At 35.5% G+C, this 25,326-nt stretch overlaps 1 pseudogene; it reads left to right on the top strand.

Annotated features, from left to right (window-relative positions):
* Nucleotides 1–3,432: 3,432 nt before the first annotated feature.
* Nucleotides 3,433–21,570, top strand: LOC118622413 (annotated as a pseudogene).
* The last annotated feature ends 3,756 nt before the right edge of the window (nt 21,571–25,326 follow it).

Below are 25,326 nucleotides of genomic sequence, written 5' to 3'. Positions count from 1 at the left end.
CTTCAAAGATCTCAATTCCTCCTTAAATTCTAGACACAGAATCTCTTTCACTCTTATTCTGGAGGTCCTATCCCCTAAAATAATAAAATAATTAGGAAGGTAGAAAAACACAGTGAAAAATCTGATTGCCATATACTCATGCTCAATCTCTGTTCTATCTCTTCCAAATCCCCAAATCTAAAATGTAAAACCCTATTTTATATTATATGAAACCTTTATTCAGGATACTGAGAATATGTCCTCATCAGAGTCAGTACTTCCAACACACCTATGCATCTGTTTGTTGTGTAAATAAATGTCATACATGAGGTTACCAGAGCAAAAGAGAACAGGTTCTGGTGTTGGTTTCCTTAAAACACTTTAGATTAATTTTCTAATGCCTGTAGCATCCTAGACAATTCAAATAATCAATGACTCACCTAGGAAAGAAAAAAGAGGAAATGGTAAAAAGATAAATATATATAGCATTAACATGAAAACAGAAGATGATTCAAATGACTTAATTCTATAACTCAAAGCAAACAAGCAAGCAAACAAAAATTTTTCCAACAGCGCAGCCAGTGTGGCTCAATGGATTGAGCATCGTCCCTTAGACTGAGAGGTCATGGTTCGATTCCTGGTCAGGGCACATGCCCAGGTTACCGGTTCACACCCAATCAATATTTTTCTCTCCCGTTGATGTATTTGTCTCTCTCCCTAAAAAATCAATAAAAACATATTTTTAAAAAATCCTCCAACATACAGAAGGCCCTATATTCCAAAAAAATGCAATGTCTTTACACTAATTTTTAAAATTAATCACTCTGCCATTGGTTTACTGTGATATGTTTTTATTTTAAATACTTTTCAATAAAACACAATTAATTTTATAACTTTAGAACAAATTTCAAATGTATATGCATAGTAAAGTTGATGTAATTTGAAATTTTGATGTTAGTTAATATGGCTAGTGATTCAATTTTAATTTTTAGGAAATGTGCATTTTTGAAGAGATATAAAAGAAATCATTGGGAAAATGAAAGAAATAAATTCAGTTAATGAGAAGTATCATGTGCCTCTTCTTCTCTGGAGTTTAAAGAAATGTTATATACAAACCTGCTCAGCTTTACAGTTGTGGAATGTCCATAGTAAACAATCTTTCTGAGTAATGCCAGTTTCTTTAGAAATATTTGAATCTTAAGCCCAAATGAGCACAAACAATAAATAAAATTAAGAGTCTGGAATGTGTTTGTGTATGTTTGTACACATGCATGTACTTAAACTTCTTTTAAACGTCTTTAACTCCTAACGAGTTACTTAGTATAGACTTTGCTTCACTCACTCTTTTATTCCTCAAATAGCAGACAAGGGTGATTTTCTATTCAGCACCCATTTCTAATTTCTTCTTCCTTAACACACTTCTTCATTTTTTTTTTTAAGGTTTTAACTACATGAGTAAATCACTTAAACAGTTCTTGGAAAGATACTCTAGGGGTTAGGAAGAGGGATACTGGATATTATGCATTTGGCAAAACCCATAAATCTGTACAACAAAGAGTGAACACTAATGTAAATGATGGATTTTAGTTAATAATAATGTATCTATTAGTTTCTCAATGATAAAAATTTACCACATAAATGCAAGATATTAACAATGAGGAAAACTGAAGAAGAAGGAAGTATATGAGAACTATGGGTAGTTTCTGTTCAAGTTAACATCATGTCTCCTTCAAGATCATTTTTTATGAAATTCTTAATTTTATTACTTTTCTATTTCTGTTTATTTTTACATATGTAGTAATATCAAACATCAACACAGAAAAATACACATGATATAACAAAATAGAGATAATGTCAGAACATTTTACAGTGAAATCCACTAAATCATTGTCATAAATTTATTATAAATAACATCCGTCTATTTTTGTATAGTTTAAAGTAGATGCTATTTTTGCCATTTGAAATCATATCATGATTGTAATATCATCTTTAATTTCTTAAATCCAGTAGAATATTTTCTATGAGTATATTTGCATTATTTAGATTTAAGATAAAACAACAAGATTTGTGATAAAACAACTCCAGAATAGAATGTGCCGACAGAAAAGAACTGCTTTGCTCAGAATTTTGCTTTCTTGAAAAGGCTTATTGAATACTTGGTGAAGTGAAAACTAAGTTAAATATCTGTCTGTCAGGTAACAGATGTTTAAAAAGATTAGGCACAGTAGTTAAATACACATATAGCAAACCCACATGCATAAAACTCTGAATGATTCAGTGTGTACGTGCTCTTTTTGGTTAAAGATTCATATACTTGTAGCCAACCTGACATCAAACAGAAAAAGCTAAAATGAACCATGTGAAAAAGAAAGGAAATAATTTCAATTACCAAGGAATATGTCTTATGCATACTCTATTCTAGAGTTGTATTTTGAATGAGCCTGACAACCAGTACATATGATGGGCTGTGGGTGCCCAATGTTCCAAAGGTAATGAGATCATTACTGCATTTAATGTCAAATGAGTTTGGTACTAAACCCAGATTCAGAATCATTAGATTTGGCCTATGGGTCAAAAACTTTGCTGACCCATGATGTGGAGAAACAAAATAAGAACAAAAATTGAATTGTGGGGTGGATGACCCCAGAAAATCTCTTTAGGTTGACTCTTTGTTTTAGTTCTCACCCAAGGATATGCTTTTATTGATTTTTAGAGAGAGAGGAAGGGAGAGTGAAGAAGAAATATGTATGTGACAGAGAAACATCAACTGGTTGCCTCCCATATGCAGCCCGACTGGGATCAAACCTGCAACCTAGGTATGTGCCCTGATGGGGAATCAAACCCACAACCTTTTGTTGTATAGGAGGATGCTCCAACCAACTGAGTTACCCAGACCAGGGCTCTTTGGGTTGACTTTTTTTTTTTTTTTAACTATGTTTTTACTGATTTGAGAGAGAGGAAGAGGAAGAGAGAGAAACATTGATAAGAGAGAGGCATCCATCAGCTGCCTCCTGCACGTCCCCTACTGGGGATTGTGCCCTGACTAGAATAGAACTGGTGAACTCTCAGTGTATGGGATGACACTCAACCAATTGAGCCACACCAGCCAGGGGATGGTTTGACTCTGGATAAACAGGTGGAACCAGGGGCTCCCATCCCCTTCCAGTGGATGAGACTTTTTAGCTGAACTTGCCATAGTACCAGAAGCTCCCAATATTCCAATAACTGAGTTTGAGCATGATCTCATCTTCCCTGGGGTTTTCAGTGGGTGGTGTCAACAATTAATAGCAGCCATTTAAGTGGCTATTACTAAATCTTAGACTCTCTGGTGCTGAAACATCCCCTTTTCCCACCTAACCTATTAATTCTTTCTCATATTTTCCCAATAAAAATGAGAAAAATAGGTGTCAGTCTACGGGAGAATGGTACTCCTCTAAACAGAAGGTGGACGATATGGGTTACAGGGTAGCCTATAAATTCAACATGATCAAGGTTGTTCTTGCTAGTAAGTGCCCAAACCCATTGAATGACATTTTGAATGTGTCTCTCAGTAAGACTTGTATATTATTTGTGAAGTAAATTTTACCTCAATAAAAATTCAGACTTTGGGTATATAATTATCCTTATGAAATTAACATTTAAAATTTTCAGTATATATTGCTTATTTACTACTCCTCACTTAATTTTTATATAAAGTATGCCAGAAGCATGCATTGTAAATGTTCAAGTAAAATTTTTAAAAAATGAGCCAGCAGTCTACCTGTCTGAAAATAGTCACCTAAATTTTCAATTCAGGTTGACTGTTTACATATTATACCATCTATTCATCCAGGAGATAGTTATCCTTTCCCAAATTATTAAAGTTGCCTGTGACTTCATATACCACAGACTTTTGCATAATAAAAAGGTATAATATGCACTAATGTGAACATTAACAAATGAGTGATATTAAAACAGACAAATACAAGATGAACAAAAGAAAAATCACATATAATGCTACATGGCAATTATAAAATGTTTTATTTTGTATGTCCTTTAAATCTTTATTTTTTGTACAAATTACATAATTGTAAATATAGGTGTATGTAGTTGCACAATAAATATTTTATTTAATATTTAATGTATATATTCAGTGATGTGCATTTTAATGAAGACTACACAGTATTCAATAGAGTAGATCTAAATGTATAAACATCATATCCTTGGTTCACAATTCTATTTATAATTAGCTTAGTGTTGTATTAAATTTGCCTACTTTTAACAAATTGCTCAATGCATATTAATATGTATTTTGTAATTAATATATATATTTTGTCCGATCAGATAATTTAATGTTTACCTTAGATTAAGAGCTTTTCGGAACTGAAGAATAACATTTTGTGCACTCTGATTTTCTTGCCTTTATATGTGCTATAAAACCTATGTGAAAAATGATCTGTTTTTCCTCACTGTGAAAATGAAGTTATACAATATATACTTTTTTTTGTGTTTGGGTTCTTCACAGCATAATGGCTTTGAAATCCATTCATGCTATTGCAATTTACTGTTTTTATTTTTTTAACTGCTGATCATTGTTCCATGGTATAGATACCAGTTTGTTTATCCATTCATCTGTTGATGGATATCTGAGTTATTTCCAGTTTGGGCTATTATAAATAAAGTTGTCATGACAGTTTATATACAAGTTTTTCATATTATTGTTGTTGTGTTCCTATGTACATCTGTTTTCATTTCTCTTTGGTAAATGCCTGGGGCCTGCTATTTTTGGATCATATGGGGACTGTATATTTAACTAAAAAAGTGTCAAACTGTTTTCCAAAGTTGTTGTTATAACTTAGCAGTTCTAACAGCAATATTTGAAAGTTCCAATTATTATAAAACCTAGCCAAATTTTGGTATTATGATTCTTCTAATTTGTAATTTTAATGAAACTGGTATGTAATATTTTCTCAATGTGCTTTTAATATTCTTTACCCTCATGACAAATGACATTAAGCATTTTTATTGTATTTATTGGACTGATAATTATGGTTAATATGCATTTATAAATATTGGACTTCTAAATATTTTTGTGAACATTTGTTGAGAATATGTTGTCTATGTTGATGAAGAATAGCATTCTTTTTTCACATAGTACCCCTGTCAGTTTTTGGTGTCCAGGTAATTTTCTTTATAAAATAAATTGAGAAGAGTCTCGTTCTATTTTGTATTACCTGAAAATGTTTCTGTGTTATCGATATTTTCTTCTCCCCTTAATGTTTACTAGAAGTCACCAGTGAGACTATGGGGGCACCGAATTTCCTGTATGAGAAAATATTTGATTTAATATAGTTACTAGCTATAGCAATATTTCTATTTTCTTTCTTTTTCATTTAATTTTTTTAAGTTGTGTTTTTTAAGGACGTTTGTTTCTTTTATAGTAGCAAATTCTTAACATGATTTTGATCACAGTATTTCCTTTTTGTCTTTTTAATATCTGTAGGAGTTTTAGTGACTCCACTTTATTCCTGATAATGGCAAGTCATGTATGTATGCACATGTGCATGTGTTTGTTGGTATTTCTAGTTTTGCCTATTTTATGAGATTTTTCTAAGAGCTCAATTTTGGCTTTTTCAATGTTCTTTTATTATACTTATTTTGGTTTAAAATTTTTTTAATATGTTTGTATTGATTTTTTACAGAGAGAGGAAGAGAGAGAAACATTGATGTGAGAGTAACATCAATTGGCTGCCTCCTACACACCCCCTACTGGGGATCGAGCCCACAACCCAGATATGTGTTCTGATCAGTGGGACGTCTCAGTCCATGGGATGATGCTTAATCCACTGAGACACACAGGCCTGGCTATTTTGGTTTTAATTAACTTTTTTTTTTCTTGTTTCTTAACAATCCATTACATCATGAATTTTAAACCTTTCTTCTTTCCAAAGATAAGTAAAGATATAATTTCTTACTAAGCATTACTTTAGCTACATCTTGCTTACCTAATACCAGAGGTGCATAAGGAAGGGTAGGACACATAAAGCACTTATTCCCTTCCAATAACTTCACAGGAGGCCGAGTTCTGATCCAACGAAGAAGTGAGGGAGACACTTTTATCACTTTGCAGCTTTTCCCTAACAGACCATATTTCAATCTGACCTTTATCATTTGTTCTATACTTAACTCAGTAGCAGACACTTCCCAGTAAGTCTTGTGTAGTCTCACCTGTCAATGTATAGCAATCCTCCTTCGGGGACTCACAGGGAGTAAACTTAAAGACTTTTTTTTTTTTTACCCCCCTCCTTCTTTTACACAGCTCTTCTGCTGTGGTCTCTGTCCCACAGGTTACAGACGTGTCTCTGTCCCCAGCACTGATCTGTGCCTCTTTTGTTTAGTAGGACTACAACCCTTTTCAGCTTTGAATTTAGAGTCTTTCAACCAAAGAGCTAAAATTACTGTAGTCAGAGAGCCAGGGTACCAGTGGGGTTCTTTTCATGAGTTTTCCTCTCTTATAAACCACAGTTTTATAGTTCCTCTTGATTCAAAACAGTTATATATTTTGTCCAGTTTTATGTTTTTTTCTGTTTGGGGTACTACCCCAATATTAGCTACTCCATATCAGTGGGCCCAATACCTATTATTCTGTCTTAGCTGGAGGCAGATGTTCATTTAAATTACTTTTAATTATTTGATTTAAGGAAAATGGGACAATTTTAAACAAGAAAAATAAAGTTAAAAATGTTTTTAAAAATCTAAAAGGAACTTAAGGCAGTAATATTAATTATGACTTATTAATAAATATATATTATCAAAATTAATAAGGAGATCATTACTATAATTCTATTGCAATTATTATTTTCAATGTCTAAACTTTTAAATTTTCCCAAATGAACAAATAAAATTCCAGGACTTTAATGAACTAAATTATTTGTCTCATTATATGATATCACTGAGGAAAAAAATATTTTTAAGGAGGAAGAAAACTCATACATTTTAGAAACGCACTAGTCTGGAATATTATAGCTTGTATGAATGGAGGTTTTAATTTAAAAGTGGTAATTTGATTCACTTACCAAGGCACTAAAATCTTTAATAGAACTTTCTCTGTCATTATTATTCATTATTCATAAAGTGATGTAAATGGAAAATAGTGTTTGAGAAAGGTTAACATACAGATAAATTCATGCTTAAAGAACTTATCATTTTAAAATCTTTTCCACAAGCTCTCCAGCACCCAGCACCTTCTTGGGACACTTATTAGAACAAGAAAGCTTGTGACCACTGTTCTGTTTGACATTAACAGTATACAGAAGTCCAACTAAATAATAGCTTTAATATCATCCAAAGTGTCATTTAAAATAGGAAGACAAAACTTACTGTACTCCGAGAGATCTACATTATCTTGTTACGTTTGATATGACATAAATATTAACTGAATGGCTTATGGTATAGCAGAAAAGAAATATTTTTATCTTAAATTAGTGTTAAATCTTTTTTTTTCCCACTCTGACAACTAGAGCAGGCTGCCGAGAAAGAACAACTCCTCTGGTACTTGCACATTGGACTGTAGAAAGTGAATTTGATTTTTGTCAGTACTTATATAGCTTAATGAGGATCCTTTGGCCTTCTACTTACTGCTGTTTTGTGAATTAATGCTATCGGCACATAAATATGATGAATCTGAATAATTCAAAATTTCACAGAAATTAAACATTTCTTGCTAAATGTTGGAATCATGACAACTCTAAAGTTCAGAGTCGGATGGAAAAGGCACTCTTACAAAATATTAAGAATGCAGAGAATCCTTTTTTCAACTTAATGCTTTTCAGTGAATGATCTGAAAAAAATTGTAGTTAGTGCTTTATCATTAAGAATAATATGGTTTCTATTTTTAAAATGTGTAAGTGGAGGGTCTCATTTTCCTCATAGTTACATGAAAAGTTCGCTTTCAGGAAAATGTTAAACCATTTTTAGGAGTTACAAAGAGAGAACAAAATTATCACACTCTGGAGGTTTGAAGTTTCTTGGCCCATTGAGAGTAGGAAAACAACCTCTGCCCCATGCAACACAGGAAGAAGGCACAGAAGGCAGGGTTCAGGAATTAGTCATAGAGGGAGGTTTGTGGGCCATCCAGTCTTGTTTCTGCTAAGAGTGACCCAGGTTTTTTTCAGGGCATTACAAGCTCCATCTTGTTTATTCCATGCCTAGGAGCATGGCACTGAATAGGGAACCTACCATAGCTGACTAGAGTTGGGGGGACTAGTTGGATGATCAAGATGTTAAAGTCTTGTGTTTCTATACTGCATTAGGCAAAGTGTGATTTCTTTTAGAACACTTTTAATAGCATTACTTTCTGTTCACGCTGTCTTGACTTTACCCTTCTTCTGGAGTGCTTCCTCCCATTCAGCATGGTAAACTGGGAGTAAAATGTCCTCTAACTCAGGAGGGCTCTCTTAAATAACGGTGGGAAATATAGGCCAGGTGTGTGCTAGTATTTGAAAAAAAAAATGATCTTGCTCAGCCCATGTGGCTCAGTGGCTCAGCGTCGACCCATGCACCAAGAGGTGGCAGGTTCGATTCCTAGTCAGGGCACATGCTCAGGTTGTGGACCCGATCCACAGTGGGGGGCATGTAGGAGGTGGCCAATGTTCTTTCTCATCCATGTTTCTATCTCTCTCTCCCTTTCCTTTCCTCTCTCTCTAACCAATAAAGAAAAAATATTATCTTAGTGCTGCATTCTTGAGATTCTTTATTCTCCATTCCATTCTTTCTCTGATCATAAAGTTGCAAAACTTCAAGGGTCAAGATAAAGAACTAATTAAATGCTTAGAAAATCAAAGTCAGAACTAGACGACAATACTTGGCATTTTCATTTCAAAGTTTAGAGATAAAGCATTATAATAATTAACAGTATGCTTTTGTTTGGAAGAGCCTTTATGTTATTGTATTCCTATATCTGTGGTGGATGGAGATGAGTGCAGAATACAGGATCCCAACATTGATAAAATTTTCTACTGTAGAGGAGATAACAAGAGGAGTCAGAGCACGTTATTAACTTTCATGTTACTAGCATGTTATTTTAAACATGAGAATGGTTTTCAAAATTAGCTATGAGAACTATGAAGTTGAATCTCCAGCATGGTAATAACATTAACTCTGAAATATAGCACTTGCCTTAGTTTCAAAATGTCCTAAAATGGGACCTTATAATGAAGAAAATGCTAAAGGCTACTTTACTTATTTTAATGTATTCAGGCACATTCAAATAAAGTATGAATGGCTACTATCCATGGTAAAATGATCACAATGTAATATTAAATGAAGATAAATTAAAAATGATTCATGCAATGTGATATTTTTTCAAATGTAATTAAAATTTATATGTGCTATTTACAAATTTTAAGGTCTTCAAAAACCTTGCATATTGTGGTATGCTAAGTATTTAATATACAGGATTTTGTTGATTTCTAAGCTGTATGTTTTCTTACATTTTACCATTCCTAATGTCTAGGTATGTTTAATAATTGATAGTGTATTATAGTTTAACAGGTAGAATTTTTCTTTTTTTAACTCAATGGATCTCATAAAATATTATTCTCGATCAGAATTTTCACCTTCCTACTTGATAGCAAAACACTGTGTAGTCACTTTTTCTCATTCAAATACATTTCTTCTTTGTTTCTTGTTTTAGGTATTTTCATCCATGACTCTACACCAGTGCTTCTCATCCTGGAAAAGATTTTGCTCCTCAGGAGACATTTGTCAATGTCTGGAGACATTTTTGATTGTCAGTCTGGTGTCTCAAATTATCTGGTCTGAAATACCAATAGTGCCAAGGTTGACAAACCCTGGCAGGAAACTTCTCCGCTGTCAGCAGTGAAAGTGCCCCCACAAAATGATCCAGACTCTGAGGTGTGAGTCATATGTGTGAGATGGAAACTTTCTACCACTCTAGACAAAAACAAACAAACACACAACACATACCTTTCAACTCATTATAGGTGTGGTGAGGTAAGATTTATAAACTGTGACACTACTTTTACTGAAACAAAGCTTTTAAACTTTGACTCTCTAAAGAATCACCTGGGAAGGTATGAAAATGCTGATGCCTTGGTCCCCCCTTCAGACTTTCTGAGGTAGTCTGGAGAGTCTAGTAATTCTGAAGTTTAGGATTTTTTAAAGCTTCGCAAGTGGTAATGTAGTCAAAACTAAGGAACACTTCCCTACAGTCTCTTTTTTTTATAACCAGCTGGAAAACATGTTTTAGCAGAGCTAAGTGACCTTGAATCTCATTTAATATGAAGATGATGACTTTTGAACCTGTAAGCTTAAGCAAATGCATTTGCTCATTAATTTTCTGAAAACGCCTTAGTGGAAGAAATGGTAGTCCCAATTCTTATAGTCTGGGAGAAACTCTTAGAAAATATTGGGGGTTTGATCCTATATATGTTGCTGACCACAAATGCCACACTAGTGGAAGATAAAGAGAAATATCTTATTTTTCTTAAATGCCCAATACCTGAGAGGTTACTATGACTTTTGAGCAATGCGATTAGTTTTTCATTGTATATTATTTAATGGAGTGTTATAAAAATTATATGATAATTTAATGAATGGTATAACTGAAGGATGTTTTCTTATAGTTTTTGTATATTTCAAATTTCTAAGATTTTTTATATATATATAGTCATTTTACATGCAGTAGCAGCTTTTAAATAAAAATAATATTGTATATATTGATTCAAAAGCTGCTATGTTTACATGGACAATGATTCAATGTTTTATTTTATTTATTTATTTATTTATTTGTTTATTTATTTATTTATTATTATTATTTTTTTATCCTCACCCGAGGACATTTTTCCATTTTTTGTTCAGATAGAGCGGGAGGGAGAGAGAGGAAGAGAGAGAGAGAAACATCGACGTGAAGGGACACATCGAGTGGCTGCCACCCGCATGACCAACCAGGGCCGGGGACAAACTGCAACCGAGGTACATGCCCTTAGCAGGAACCGAACCCGGGTCTCTCTGTACCGCAGGCCAACGCTCCAACCGCTGAGCCAAACCGGCCAGGGCATGATTCAATGTTTTATGCATCTATACCAGAGAGAATGATTTCATTATTAATTAAAAGGTAGAAATGTGATAAATCATTTTGGGAATTAAATGATTAATTGGTGTTAGGTATATTGTCTTATTTGCCAGTCATATATTTTAGTGGACAATACCATTAAGCAGTTAGAAATTTGCTTATAATATGTTCACGTGATTAATATAAATTTGGTAACTTGCATAGTGAAATGGTGTTAACAATTTAACAATAAGAGATACTGTTCTCTACAGTGGAAAACATAACGAGAAAAGAGAAATGGTAAGAGAATTGATTTGGAGCACTCACTGCATTGCTGTGGTGGGAGGAGGAAGAGGACAAGTAAATGTAAAAGGAACAATCAGAATTTAAGGAACGTAATCAGTTATTACTTGCTATAGAGATAATTGGCAAATACTGAGAGGAAATTTAAAATGAAGACCAAAAAATACAGTGATGACAAAAGAAATTAGGTGTTCGATTTTGGTATTTAAAAAGTTGTTGGTGACTTATTTTATTTTTACTCTTCACCTGAGGACATGCTTTTTATTGATTTTAAACAGAGAGGAAGGGAGAGGGTGAGAGAGAGAAACATCGATGTTGGGAGAGTGAAATATTGATAGGTTGCTTCCCACAAATGCCCTGACCAGGAGGGAACCCGACACCTAGGTATGTGCCCCCACTAGAATCGAACCTGCAACCTTTTTGAAGAATGGCATAATACTCCAGCCAACTGAGTCACACCATCCAGGGCAGTGCGTGACTTTTGAGATAATAGCTCTATCAGTTGGTGAGTAAAATTGAAATAGCAAGAGAAAATAAGTGACTAATTGGTAGCCCTAGGTATAGATTTTGGTAGTCAAGTGTTCGATGATACAAAAGGAAAGAAAACAAAGTAGTTTGAGGTGAGTTGTGTGCAAATAGAATATACATTTGCTTGCTTTTATATGTATTTTAGTCCCCAATTTATATATATATGCATATATATTATATATGTGTGTGTATGTATGTGTGTGTGTGTGTGTGTGTGTGTATTTACAATAGTGTATACAGAGCATATTTGTGAGAAAAACAAAAAGGCAAGGGGCCAGTAAAAGCTATAGAAATGAAGATTAAAACGTTAAACAGATACCAGATATGTATGTCCCTAACACATACTTGGTATCAAGAGTTACTATTGCATAGTGGTGAGAAGCATTGGGGATCCCTCAGCTTTGGTTAGAAATAAAGTCACTTTATTGGAAGGTGAAAATATGGTGAAGATGCAATTTGAAATGTTACTTTAGAAGCAATATCATCTCCTAAATGTGAGAAACTTGGGTATCTTTTTATGGAATGTATTTCAATTTGATCTTCATTAAATGTCAACCACCCCCAGACAAAGTATCTATTCTGGGGATACAATGTAATGCATATTTGTCCACAAATGCCATGTAATTCAGCAGAGGATACCAAAAAGTTTCTATTTTTTAAAGATAAAGTTACTTTGTGTGGACTGATATTATGATTTTTATATAAATTGATAAAATAGACTTCCAAAAATGAAATAGAAAAGTTGTATTTTGAATCAATAAATACTAAAAATAAATTTGATATTAAAAACCTTCCATGCATATATACACTCCTAAATAAACATTTGGAAGCATTTAAAATTGACTTAAATTTATTTCTGTGTATTTAAATCTTTTCTTCACAATTGTCATTTGTTCTTGTATACGAATAAAAAGATTTAACACATTTGGGGGGAAAAAAACAAAATGTTTATGCTCATGGTGTTTTAATTTGCCAAAAATCTAATTTTTCAAAACTAGAAAGTAAATGATGAATCTTAATATATTTTCTCTCTTGGCAAATGATGAGAAGTACAGTTCTGAAATGTTTTCCTGCTGTGTGAAGCAAAGGCTCTCCTCCCATGTGATATCATGGCTGAGGTTTTTAGAAATGCATAATTAGCTCAAAACACTTTCAAGAGGAAGCCGAAGTAAATTTTGATAGACTTGTTCATGGTATTTTCCCTTATGTGCCCCCATTCTCCCACCATCTAAATACTACTCACCATTTCCTCAGTTGCCTGTGGGAAATAACAGCTGCTGATCAAGCTGAAACTAATTAAACATTTCTGTGTGAAATGTTATGTGAATCTACAGAATCAAGAAAAACTGAGAAAAGACAGATAATATTGCAAATTACAAAGTCTCTTAAATATGTCTAAATACACAAAGAATGTCGAAAATATCAAATTGTTGGTTTATTTCCTGAATTTAATATTTAATTGCTTTAATTTGCCATTGTTTCTGATCTCAAGCAATCATGATTTAAGATTACACGTATTCTACCAATGGAGATGAAAACAGTGTAGAACAATGAAAAACAAACTTTCCATGGGTTGACAAAGAAGCAAGCAGTAGTACTTAGATAGGATTTGAAGTCAGAGTCATTGGAATGTGAACATTGTCTTTCCACACGACTGGTTGTACTTGCTGGGAAATTCATATAAGCTCCCCAGTGCTTAAGTTTTTTCCATTGGAAAAAAAAAGAAAGAAAATATGACATGGTAGTGATCATCAAGGACATTGTTTTTTGTAGTGTTCATATAATCAACAGTATAAGTAAATAGTAGTTGTTAATAATTATAATAAAAGTAACAATAATAATGAGGACAGCAATAATAAAAGAGAGCTTTGTTTTCTTGTTATATGAGGGCTAAATTATGTAAAACAAATGTGGGAGGTATTCAAGAGTGATTGTTCATAATCTTATTTAGGTTTGTTTTTGAAATTGTTATTTAAGTTGACTTACTTTTCTGCTTGACTGATTGACCATTAATACCCCACCGGTGCTGCCATATCTCTTATTTCATAACCGTGAGTGAAGAGAAACAAGTGCATACTCTCCTGGAGTAAGAGAATCAAATTACCCTGGGGCTATGGTGCCTGTGTTTTCCTGCTGACTGATTTATGGGGCAACATACCTGAGGATAACATGCAAATAGATTTTGAGACAACTTTAAGTAATCTGTTCTCAGATGTAGATATTTTGTTGCCTCTCTTTCAAGCCGGCTTTAAATATAAGCAATGTAGATAATTGTATAGGATTTGCAATCTGAAAGAAATTAATCATTTCTCCAGGTAATGCATCACTGCCAACCTGGAAAGAGTTTTTTGTTGGTTTTTTTGTTTTTGTTTTTGTTTTTGTTTGTTTGTTTGTTTTTTACCATTTTTCAAGGCTTTGGTTCATTACCAGCCAATAATTACAATGTTGTTTGTTCAGTATCCTGTGAGCTACTTTTTAACTTATTCTCTAGGTAAGAATTCCCAGTATATTATGTGAGTGTAATCCTCCCTTCAAAACTACTTAAGATATATTATATTTCTGTATCTATCCACTGATAATACCTCAATCTCTATTTTATTTTTATATTCAAAAAAAGGCTTTAAATATATTTATCAGAAAACACATTTATCAGATTTGCATATTAAATTTGCAATATATAAATTTTACTGTTGCATAGAATATGGAAGGGTGCTAATGATAATTTTGGATTCCCTAATATTTTCATATAGACATAACCTACAAATTTATTAGAAAACCAATAATTATATTATGATGTTCATTTAAATGCTGGCTTCTTCACCTTCCTTTGGATATTACTGGGAAGATCTGAAATCAGGGTACAAATTAATGATTACTATAAATTCTTTAATTCAGTGTTTTTTCTTGTACATAGTCATTGTTGCTCTATATGGTGAAGTTGTAACAAAGCATGCCACAATACATTTCTTGTGGAAGATATTTTAGAAAGGACTGACAAAAGATTGAAAACTTTTGACGTGACAGGATTGGAAGTAAAATATGTGATACCATAGGTGGGCAGCAGCAGGTTACTATAAATTGAGCCTAAGTTCTTTATCTGATATATGTGTCTTTACTGGTAACACTGCCTTGTCTTCTAAGGGAAAAGCAGCCAGCTCAGAACTTGACAATACACTGCTCTCGATGACATAGGCATCAGATTACTCTACCTAGAAGACACAGAGACCTGAACCCTACCTTCTCTGTATAGAATCTTCCCCGCTCACTCGGAAGTTTGTTTTGTCTTAGGACTAACTGATGCCACTTATATGTTATTCCAGTCAATCAAATATGAAAAGATCTGATCTAACTGCCAATCTCAGCAAAACCAGGTCAATCTCTGGGGTTGTCCTTCCTTTCCCAGAACTGAGCTTTACTTTTCTTAGTCTACTTAAAAATAACTCAAATAATATTTATCTGTTTTAAAACATATGTCTATGTATATCAAATTATACAAATAAGAAGAAATTTAATTAATTTTCTGTGCTGAATGTTAAACATGTCTAAGTTGGTAGAAAAAGCTAGTGATCCTGTGTTTCCGGTATATTAGAAAACATCGTAAGTCATGATATAGAGTTGGTGTTTTAAATATAAATTAGATTTATTGAGTAATAATTGGTATATTTTACATGTTATAAATTTACCCTATTCTGTGTACCTTTTATATATTTTGATAAACAATTTGTTTTGTAACTTCTAGTACAGTTGAGGTATAATATATATTCACCAGCTCTTAAAGTTCCCCTCATAGACAACTCTCACTTGATTAGCCTTTGGCAAACACTGATTTTATTTACTTTTACTATATATAATTATTGCATTATACAGAAGGTCATAAACATAATATTATATATTATCTAGGCTTAGTATATGGCTTCTTTTAGTTTTAATTATGGTTGTTTTTGGCTGTTAGATATATAACATTTAATTCCTTTGTATTGCTTAGTAGTATTTTACTATATGTATGGACCACAATTTGTTTTCCCATTCACCATTTTAAGGACATTTTTTTATTTCTAGTTTTTGGTAATTATGCCTAAAGACACTATAAAAATCCGCGTCTGAGTTTGTGTATGTGTGTGTGTCAATGTCTTTCACTTCCTGGTGAAAGGTCTGGGAGTGGATGACAGCAGAGGTGGAAACCACCTCCCTGTTTTCCAAAGGGTTTGTGCCCTGCCGTCTTCACACCAGCCACGTAGGAGAGCTTGGGCTGCTTTAAATCTTTTTGAGCACTTAGCTTGGGAGGGTGCTTTGGTTACTTAATCTTTTTAATCATTCTAATATGTTTTAGTTGTATTCAGTATGGTTCAAGTTTTTGTTTCCCTGATGGTGAACAATGCTGAGTGTCATCATGTACTTGTCTTCTGTACGTCATCCTTGGTGAGTCTCTGTTCAGATCTCTTCTGTTTCCTCACACACGTACTTGACTTTCTTACAGTGAGTTGTCAGAATTATTTTGTTTTCTAGATATGGGTTTTAAAAATATATGTTAAATATGTATATATTTCTTAAATACATACATACATGATTTTGTTGACTATATATTTAAATAATACATAAGATTTTTTATGACTTCTGATGAAAGTATATATATGACAGAATATATATATTCTCCCAATCTAGTTTCCATTTTTATATTTTAACAATGTCTTTCTGAGAGAAAAAGTGTGATTTTGATCAATGTTTTCCCTTTTAGTTCTTTATATTTTGTCCTAATATATCTTTGCCCAAGGAAAAATTTCTAAAGTTAATCTCTTATATTTTCTTTGGAAGTGAAATAGTTTTTGGATTTTACATTTAGCCTATGATCTACTCCAGGTTAAATTTTTTTATATTGAAGGCATTGGATCAATGTAGACTTTTACTGCATAGTACTATGTAGTTATTTCTATAACATTTATTAAAAAGACCATCCTTTCTACATTGAATTGCCTTGACATTTTTGTCAAAAATCAATTGACCATATACCTGTGAGTCTATTTCTGAAGATTCTATTCAACTGCATTTAATGATTTGTGTACTCTTTTAACAATAACACACTATATGTATTTCTTCAAATTAAGATTAAATCTTCCAATTTGCCCTTGTGTTTAAAAATTTTGGATCACGGATTCCAAAATGGCGGCAGAGTGAACAGAAGCTACACAGACCGTCTCCCAAAACCAAACTGTAATTACAACTACAACACAAACAAATCGACAGGAAAACCAACAGAAAAGCAGCTTGCAAGGACCATATAACCAGGGACACTGATTTGATCCTGATAGGCTTGCGAAGGCACAAGACGGGGGCTGGGAGCCCACAGTCAGCAGCTCGGCAGCGGCCTTAGCGGGGAGCGGCGCCCTTGGAATACACGCACGAGCGGCTCCACAGCGCAGAGCCGGGACAGAGGATAAAAAAGCCACAACCACTCACCTTGGACTCCGGCAGAGGGAGGGCAGACTGGACTGGAACTGTGTGGGGACACTCGGGATTTGGAGGACACTTAGAGCTTTTGCTGAGTTGCTGCCACTCAGGACAGTGGCCATCTTGCTCCTGCCCAGGGCTCTGGGGAGAGGCAGCAGCCCCTTCCTCAGAGATCCAACTCCACCCTGTGGGCCACTGAAGTGCTAATTGAAGCTTATTAACAACCAGCATCTGCCCCACCCTTGTGAAATCGTCTTATGCTGAGTACCTGAGGGAGTTTGTCAATCAACTGACAACCCAAAACTCATCAAGTAACCTCAACTGCTAGCCTCCAGGAAAAAAGCTAGAGGATAACAGTACCTTTATGGGGCTAGCAAATTTAACCAGGAAAGTAAGACTTGACAGTGGTGTTTAACGTGGGTCCTCCCTCGCTCATCTAAACACAGGAGAGGGAGCCACAAACAGCAGAACACCAACACCCACAGGAAAAACTTGACAGGCTCCAAAGGCCACTGAGATAGCCAAAATGGTGAAAAACAAACAAAAGCCAAATGAAAGAGCAAGAGACCTCCACTGAAGATGAGATCAATGTGGACCAGTTAGGCAGGTTAACAGAGCTAAAATTCAGAGGCATGATCTTGAGAAAGCTCAACAGCATGAGTACGGACATAGAGACGCTGAAAATAAGCCAATTGGAAATTAAAAACCATCAAGAAGAGATAAAAAATGACATATCAGAAATGAAAAACACATTGGAAGGTTTAAAAAGCAGAGTAGAGGAAGCTGAGGACCGGATCAGTAAATTAGAAGACAGGATAGGAAAAAATCAACCAATCAGAAAACCAAAAGGGATAAAACGATTAAAAAACAGGAAGACAGCTTAAGAGAACTGTGGGACAACTGAAAACGTAATAATATTCACATCATAGGAGTCCCGAAGAAGAAGAAAATGAGCAAGGTAGAGAATATATTCATAAAAATAGTGACAGAAAACTTCCCTAATTTGGTGAAGGAAGAAGGCATTCAAGTTCAAGAAGCACAGAGAGTCAAAAATAAGAAGAACCCAAACAGGCCCACACCAAGACACATAGTAATTAAAATGCCAAATATTAAAGACAAAGAGCCCTGGCCGGTTTGGCTCAGTGGTTAGAGCGTCCGCCTGCTGTCCGGAGAGACCTGGGTTCGGTTCCCGCTAAGGGCATGTACCTTGGTTGCAGTTTGTCCCTGGCCCTGGTTGGTCGTGCGGGTGGCAGCCACTCGATGTGTCCCTTCACATCGATGTTTCTCACTCTCTCTCCCTTCCTCTCTCTCCCTCCCACTCTATCTGTACAAAAATTGGAAAAACGTACTCGGGTGAGGATAAAAAATAAAAATAAAAAATAAAGACAAAGAGAGAATCCTAAAAGCAGCAAGAGAGAAGCAACAGGTTACCTACAAAGGAACCCCCATAAGGCTCTCAGCTGACTTCTCACAAGAAACACTACAAGCCAGAAGGAAATGGCATGAAGTAATCAAGGTCATAAAAAACAAGGATCTGAATCCAAGACTACTCTACCCAGCAAGGCTATCATTCAAAATAGAAGGTCAAATAAAGAGTTTCTCAGATAAAAAAAAAAAAAGGCTAAGGGAAAACATTAGCACTAAACCAGCACTGCAAAAAATGAGAAAAGGACTGCTGTAATTAGCAGGAGAAATGGGAAGAAAAATAGAACCACACTAAACAAAAATGGCAATAAATAAGTACATATCAATAATCACCTTAGATGTAAATGGATTGAATGCTCCCATAAAAAGACACAGAGTAGCTGATTGGATAAGAAAGCATGACTCATCTATATGTTGTTTACAAGAGACCAACCTCACAACAAAAGACTCACACAGGTTGAAAGTGAAGGGATGGAAAAAAATTTTCCAAGCAAACGGAATGGGAAAAAAAGCTGGGGTAGCAATACTCATATCTGAAAAAATAGATTTCAAAATGAAGGCCATAACTAGAGACAAAGAAGGCCACTACATAATATTGAAAGGATTTATCCAACAGGAAGATATAACCTTGATAAACATATATGCACCCAATATAGGAGCACCAAAATATATTAAAAATCTTCTGGATGACTTCAAGGGAGAAATCGACAGCAGTACAATCATTGCAGGGACTTCAACACCCCATTGACACCACTGGATAGATCCTCTAGAGAAAAAATTAGCAAGGAAACAGAGACTCTAAATGAAGCACTAGACCAAATGGATTTAATAGGTATCTACAGAGAATTACACCCCAAAACTACAGAATTCACATTCTTCCCAAGTGCACATGGGACATTCTCAAAGATAGACCACATGTTAGGACACAAACTAAATCTCTACAAGTTCAAGAAGATTGCAATCATATCAAGCATCTTCTCAGATCACAATGGCATGAATCTAGAAATCAATTGCAACAAGAACATGCAAAGACATTTCAACACATGGAGACATAATAGCATGTTATTAAGCAACGAATGGATTACCGAGAAGATCACGGAAGAAATTAAAAACTTTCTGGAAACCAATGAAAATGAACACACAACAACACAAAATCTATGGGATGCAGCGAAAAAAGTTCTGAGAGGGAAGTTCATAGCACTACAGGCCTACCTCAAGAAACAAGAAAAATTTCTAATTGACTGTCTAACCTCACAACTTAAAGAATTAGAAAGCAAACAAAAAGAAACCCCAGAGCAAGTAGAAGGGAGGAAATAGTAAAGATCAGAGCAGAAATAAACGACATGGAGTCCAAAAAAACAATTCAAAGGATCAATGAAACAAAGAGTTGGTTATTCGAAAAGATAAACAAGATTGATGGACCCTTAGCTAGACTCACCAAGAAACAAAGAGAGAGAACCCAAATACAAAATATCAGAAATAAAAGAGGAGAAGTAACAACCGACACCACAGAAATACAAAAGATTGTTAACAGCTACTATGAACAACTATATGGCAACAAATTCGACAATCTAAGCGAAATGGACAAATTTCTAGAAACACACAGTCTCCCAAAACTGGACTGGGAAGAGATAGAAAACTTGAACAGACCAATAACAACTAAGGAAATTGAAGAGGTAATCAAGACTCTCCCAGCAAACAAAAGCCCAGGCTCAGATGGCTTCATGGGGGAGTTTTACTGAACATTCAAAAAAAAATAACTAACATTCCCCACACCCTATTTCAAAAAATTCAAGAAGGAAGACTTCTAAACACGTTCTATGAGGCCAGCATAATTCTAATTCCAAAACCAGAAAAAGACTCTACAAAGAAAGAAAACTACAGGCCAATATCCCTGATGAACTTAGACGCCAAAATCCTGAACAAAGTACTGGCAAATCGGATCCAACAATACATCAAAAAAATTATTCACCGACAGTCTTCGCGGAGAGCCGCTGTGGTTTCCTGCTTCAACAGTGCTTGGACGGAACCCGGCGCTCGACCCATCCCCCTCAGCCACCTGACCGCCTTCGGCCACCTCCTCACCGCGCCTCGGACATCCCCAAGGCCGCGCTCCAGCGCCGCGCAGCCGCCCCTCCTTAGCCGCCCGCCATGACGTCCACCGCGTCCGCCTCACAGGTGCGCCAGAACTACCACCAGGACTCGGAGGCCGCCATCAACCGCCAGATCAACCTGGAGCTCTACGCTTCCTACGTCTACCTGTCTATGTCTTACTACTTTGATCGCGATGATGTGGCTTTGAAGAACTTTGCCAAATATTTTCTTCACCAATCTCATGAAGAGAGGGAACATGCTGAAAAACTGATGAAGCTGCAGAACCAACGAGGTGGCCGAATCTTCCTCCAGGATATCAAGAAACCAGACCGTGACAACTGGGAGAATGGGCTGAATGCGATGGAGTGTGCATTGCACTTGGAAAAAAATGTGAATCAGTCACTACTGGACTTGCACAAACTGGCCACTGACAAAAATGACCCTCACTTGTGTGACTTCCTTGAAACTCACTACCTGAATGAGCAAGTGAAATCCATCAAAGAACTGGGTGACCACGTAACCAACTTGCGCAGAATGGGGGCCCCTGAAGCTGGCATGGCAGAGTATCTCTTTGACAAGCACACCCTGGGAGACAGTGACGAGAGCTAAGCCTTAAGCTGGCTTCCCATAGCCAGGGGGGTGACTTCCCTGGTCACCAAAGCAGTACGTGCATGTTGGAGTTACCTTTACCTTTTCTATAACTTGTACCAAATCATCCACTTACATCTTTTCATTTGTACCATTCCTTCAAATAAAGTAATTTGGTACCCCCCCCCCCAAAAAAAAAATTATTCACCATGACCAAGTGGGATTCATCCCAGGGATGCAAGGCTGGTACAATATTTGCAAATCAATAAATGTGATACACCACATAAACAAAATGAAGAATAAAAACCACATGATCATATCAATAGATGCTAAAAAAGCATTCGACAAAATCCAGCATCCATTTTTGATATAAATGCTCAGCAATGTGGGAATAGAGGGATCATATCTCAACATAATAAAGGCCATATATGAAAGACCTACAGCCAACATCATACTCAATGGGCAGAAACTAAAAACATTTCCATTAAGAACAGGAACAAGACAGGGATGTACACTTTCTCCACTCTTATTTAACATAGTTCTGGAAGTCTTAGCCACAGCAATCAGACATGAGGAAAAAATAAAAGGGATCCAAATTGGAAAGGAGGAAGTGAAACTGTCATTATTTGCAGATGACATGATATTATACATAGAAATCCCTAAAGACTCCATCAAATATCTACTAGACTTAATAAATGAATTTGGCAAAGTAGCAGGATACAAAATTAACGTCAAGAAATCGACGGCCTTCTTATACACCAATGATGAACTCACAGAAAGAGAAACCGAAAAAACAATCCCATTTACCATAGTGGCAAAAAAAATTAAGATACATAGGAATAAACTTAACCAAAGAAGTAAAGGACCTATTTGCAGAAAACTACAGGACATTGAAAAAAGAAAAAGAGGAAGTTATAAAGAAGTGGAAGCACATACCTTGTTCATGGATTGGAAGAATTAGCATCATTAAAATGTCCATACTACCCAAAGCAATCTATAGATTCAATGCAATCTCCATCAAAATACCAATGACATATTTCATAGAACTAGAAAAAATACTTCAAAATATCATATGGAACCAAATAAGTCCCCGAATAGCCACAGCAATTTTGAAAAAGAAGGACCAAGTAGGTGGGATCACAATACCAGATATCAGATTATACTACAAAGTGACTGTAATCAAAACAGCCTGGTACTGTAACAAGAACAGGCATATAGACCAGTGGAACAGAACTGAAAACCCAGAAATGGTCCCAAGGCAATATAGTCAATTAATATTTGACAAAGGTGGCAAGAGCATACAGTGAAGTAAAGACAGCCTCTTTAATAAATGGTGTTGGGAAAATTGGACAGCTACATGCAAAAAATAAAACTAGACCATCAATTTACACCCTATACAAGAATAAACTCAAAATGGATAAAAGACTTAAATGTGACCCATGAATCCATAAAAATTCTAGAAGAAAATGTAAGCAACAAAATTTCAGACATCATGCGGAACAGAATTTTCACTGATACATCACCTAAGGCAACAGAAACAAAGGAAAAAAATGAACACGTGGGACCACATCAAACTAAAAAGCTTCTGCACAGCAAAGGAAACAATCATCAAAATGGAAAGGCAATCCACTGTATGGGAGAACATCATTGCCAATGATATATCGGATAAGGGGTTAATTTCCAATATATAGAGAGTGCTCATACAACTCCACAAAAGGAAGACAAAGAACCCAATTTAAAAAATGGGCAGAGGAACTAAATGGACACTTCTCCAAACAGGACATACAAATGGCTAAGAGACATATGAAGAAATGCTCAACATCACTAATCATCAGAGAGATGCAAATGAAAACAACAATGAGGTATCACCTCACACTTGTCAGAATGGCTGCCATCAACAAAGCATCAAATAACAAGTGTTGGCGAGGGTGTGGAGGAAAGGGGACTCTAATACACTGCTTGTGGGAATGCAGACTGGTGCAGCTAGTATAGAAAACAATATGGTGTTACCTCAAAAAATTAAAAATTGAACTGCCATTTGACCCAGTGATCCCACTTCTAGGAATATACCCTAAGAAGCCTAAAACACCCATCAGAAAGAATATATGTATCCCCATGTTCATAGCAGCACTATTTACAATAGCTAAGATCTGGAAACAGCCCAAATATCCATCAGTTGATGAATGGATAAAAAAGCAGTGGTACATTTACACAATAGAGTACTATGCAGCTGTAAGAAAGAAAGATCTCTTATCCTTTGAGATGACATGGAGGGACCTGGAAAGTATTATCCTAAGCGAAACAAGCTAAACAGAGAAAGACAAGTATCGTATGATCTCGCTTATTGTGGAATATAATGAACATAACATTCTGAGGAATGGGGTGGTCCCAGAGATGTGGAAGTGGGGTCCAGACTGACAATCCCCAGAAGAGGGGGTGGTGCGGGAGAGATATACCACAGAACTTATATGCATGTATGCATGAACAATGAACATGGACAACAAAGCTGGGGACAGGGCAGGAAGGGACTGGAAGGGTGAATCAGTGGGGGAAAAAAGAGAAACAGCTGTAACAAAAATTAATTAATTAATTAATTATAAGTAAATAAAAATGTTGGATCACAACTCCCTCAGGAGCTTTGGTGTATAATCTGAAACTGGTCCCCATATGCTGAGGATAGGGTGCGATTGAATAAAAGGCAGTTCATTCCAGATGGGTGGGTGGCAATCTAATAAGCAAGGAGATTTACCTTCAAGGCTTGTGCTTGGCAATAAAAAGAGTACTTTTCTGTACACATCTGGCAAATCTTCAAAGTAAATATAGAGGCCTTGTATAGAGATCGTGCACACACCGGGCCTTGCCTGTGATGTTATCATACAGAGACTTACTTCCACATCCAATCCAGACAGTCTTGTAACTATGAATTCTATCTCGAGGTTGTGTCTCCAGGCAACTTCCATCATAGTGAGGTGCACATTCCAGCACAGAAGAAGTATGGGAGAGCCTCCAATTGCTGGAGTCCAGCTATCAGGTCAAACTAGAGGTCATGTCGTCTGATGACCTTCCCCAACACAAAAACTATTTAAGTTCTCCTTGTCCGTTTGTTTTTCCACAGAAGTTTTGTAATTAACCTGTCAGTGCCTACAGAAATCCTAATGGGAACTTGCCTTTTCATTGCCTGCCACTTGCCAGCACAACCAATACAGGCAGGCACCTGTCTCGAGTCTCCTTCCCTGCCTTCATTTGTCGCAAGCAGCAGATGGAAGGGTGGGAGAAAGAGCCTATGAGTAAATGTGATCTTTCCTATTTTGGTGGACATCCCAGGATTGCTACAATATCACACTAGTCTATACTTGGCTTCTTGATAGTCAATAAAAATTTTAGGATATTTTCTTACCTGCTTTTTTTATGAGTCTGTCCCTTCATTCTATGCTTTGCCACAGGTGAGGAGGTCATTATGCCTTATCTTCCTTTGACAGAGGACCATCTTTCTTGGGTTGCTGGCTACTCCATTGCCCTGGCATCTTGTCTCTCTGATGGGCTCAAGACAAGTTATGATTTAGTAGTTTACATGGTTATTTCTAATTTTTAAGAATATATATTCTATTATGCTTTGTACATACGAGGTGGAATCAGAAATAAGTCTTCTTTTTTATTACCATTTTGAGAGACTAAAACTATTTATTGCTGAACTGTGAGGTCAACCTTTTTTCAAAAACCATTATAGAATAGGCTTGGGTGGAGGGAGGAGCAGGTATCAATACCACACATCTGCCATTGTGAATTCAAAGCAGTATCATTATTGACAGATACTGATTATTTTCATAAACATCACATGCTATAGAAGTGATTATAGTTAATACTTGCAAATAAAAGAGTAATATGTTAAGAAGCAGCAAAGAGGAGACAAA

This window comes from Molossus molossus, unplaced genomic scaffold (assembly GCF_014108415.1).
Source record: "Molossus molossus isolate mMolMol1 unplaced genomic scaffold, mMolMol1.p scaffold_m16_p_9, whole genome shotgun sequence".
Taxonomy (NCBI): domain Eukaryota; kingdom Metazoa; phylum Chordata; class Mammalia; order Chiroptera; family Molossidae; genus Molossus; species Molossus molossus.
Note: the sequence above shows the minus strand (reverse complement) of the source record. Positions and strands in the feature narration are given on the sequence as shown.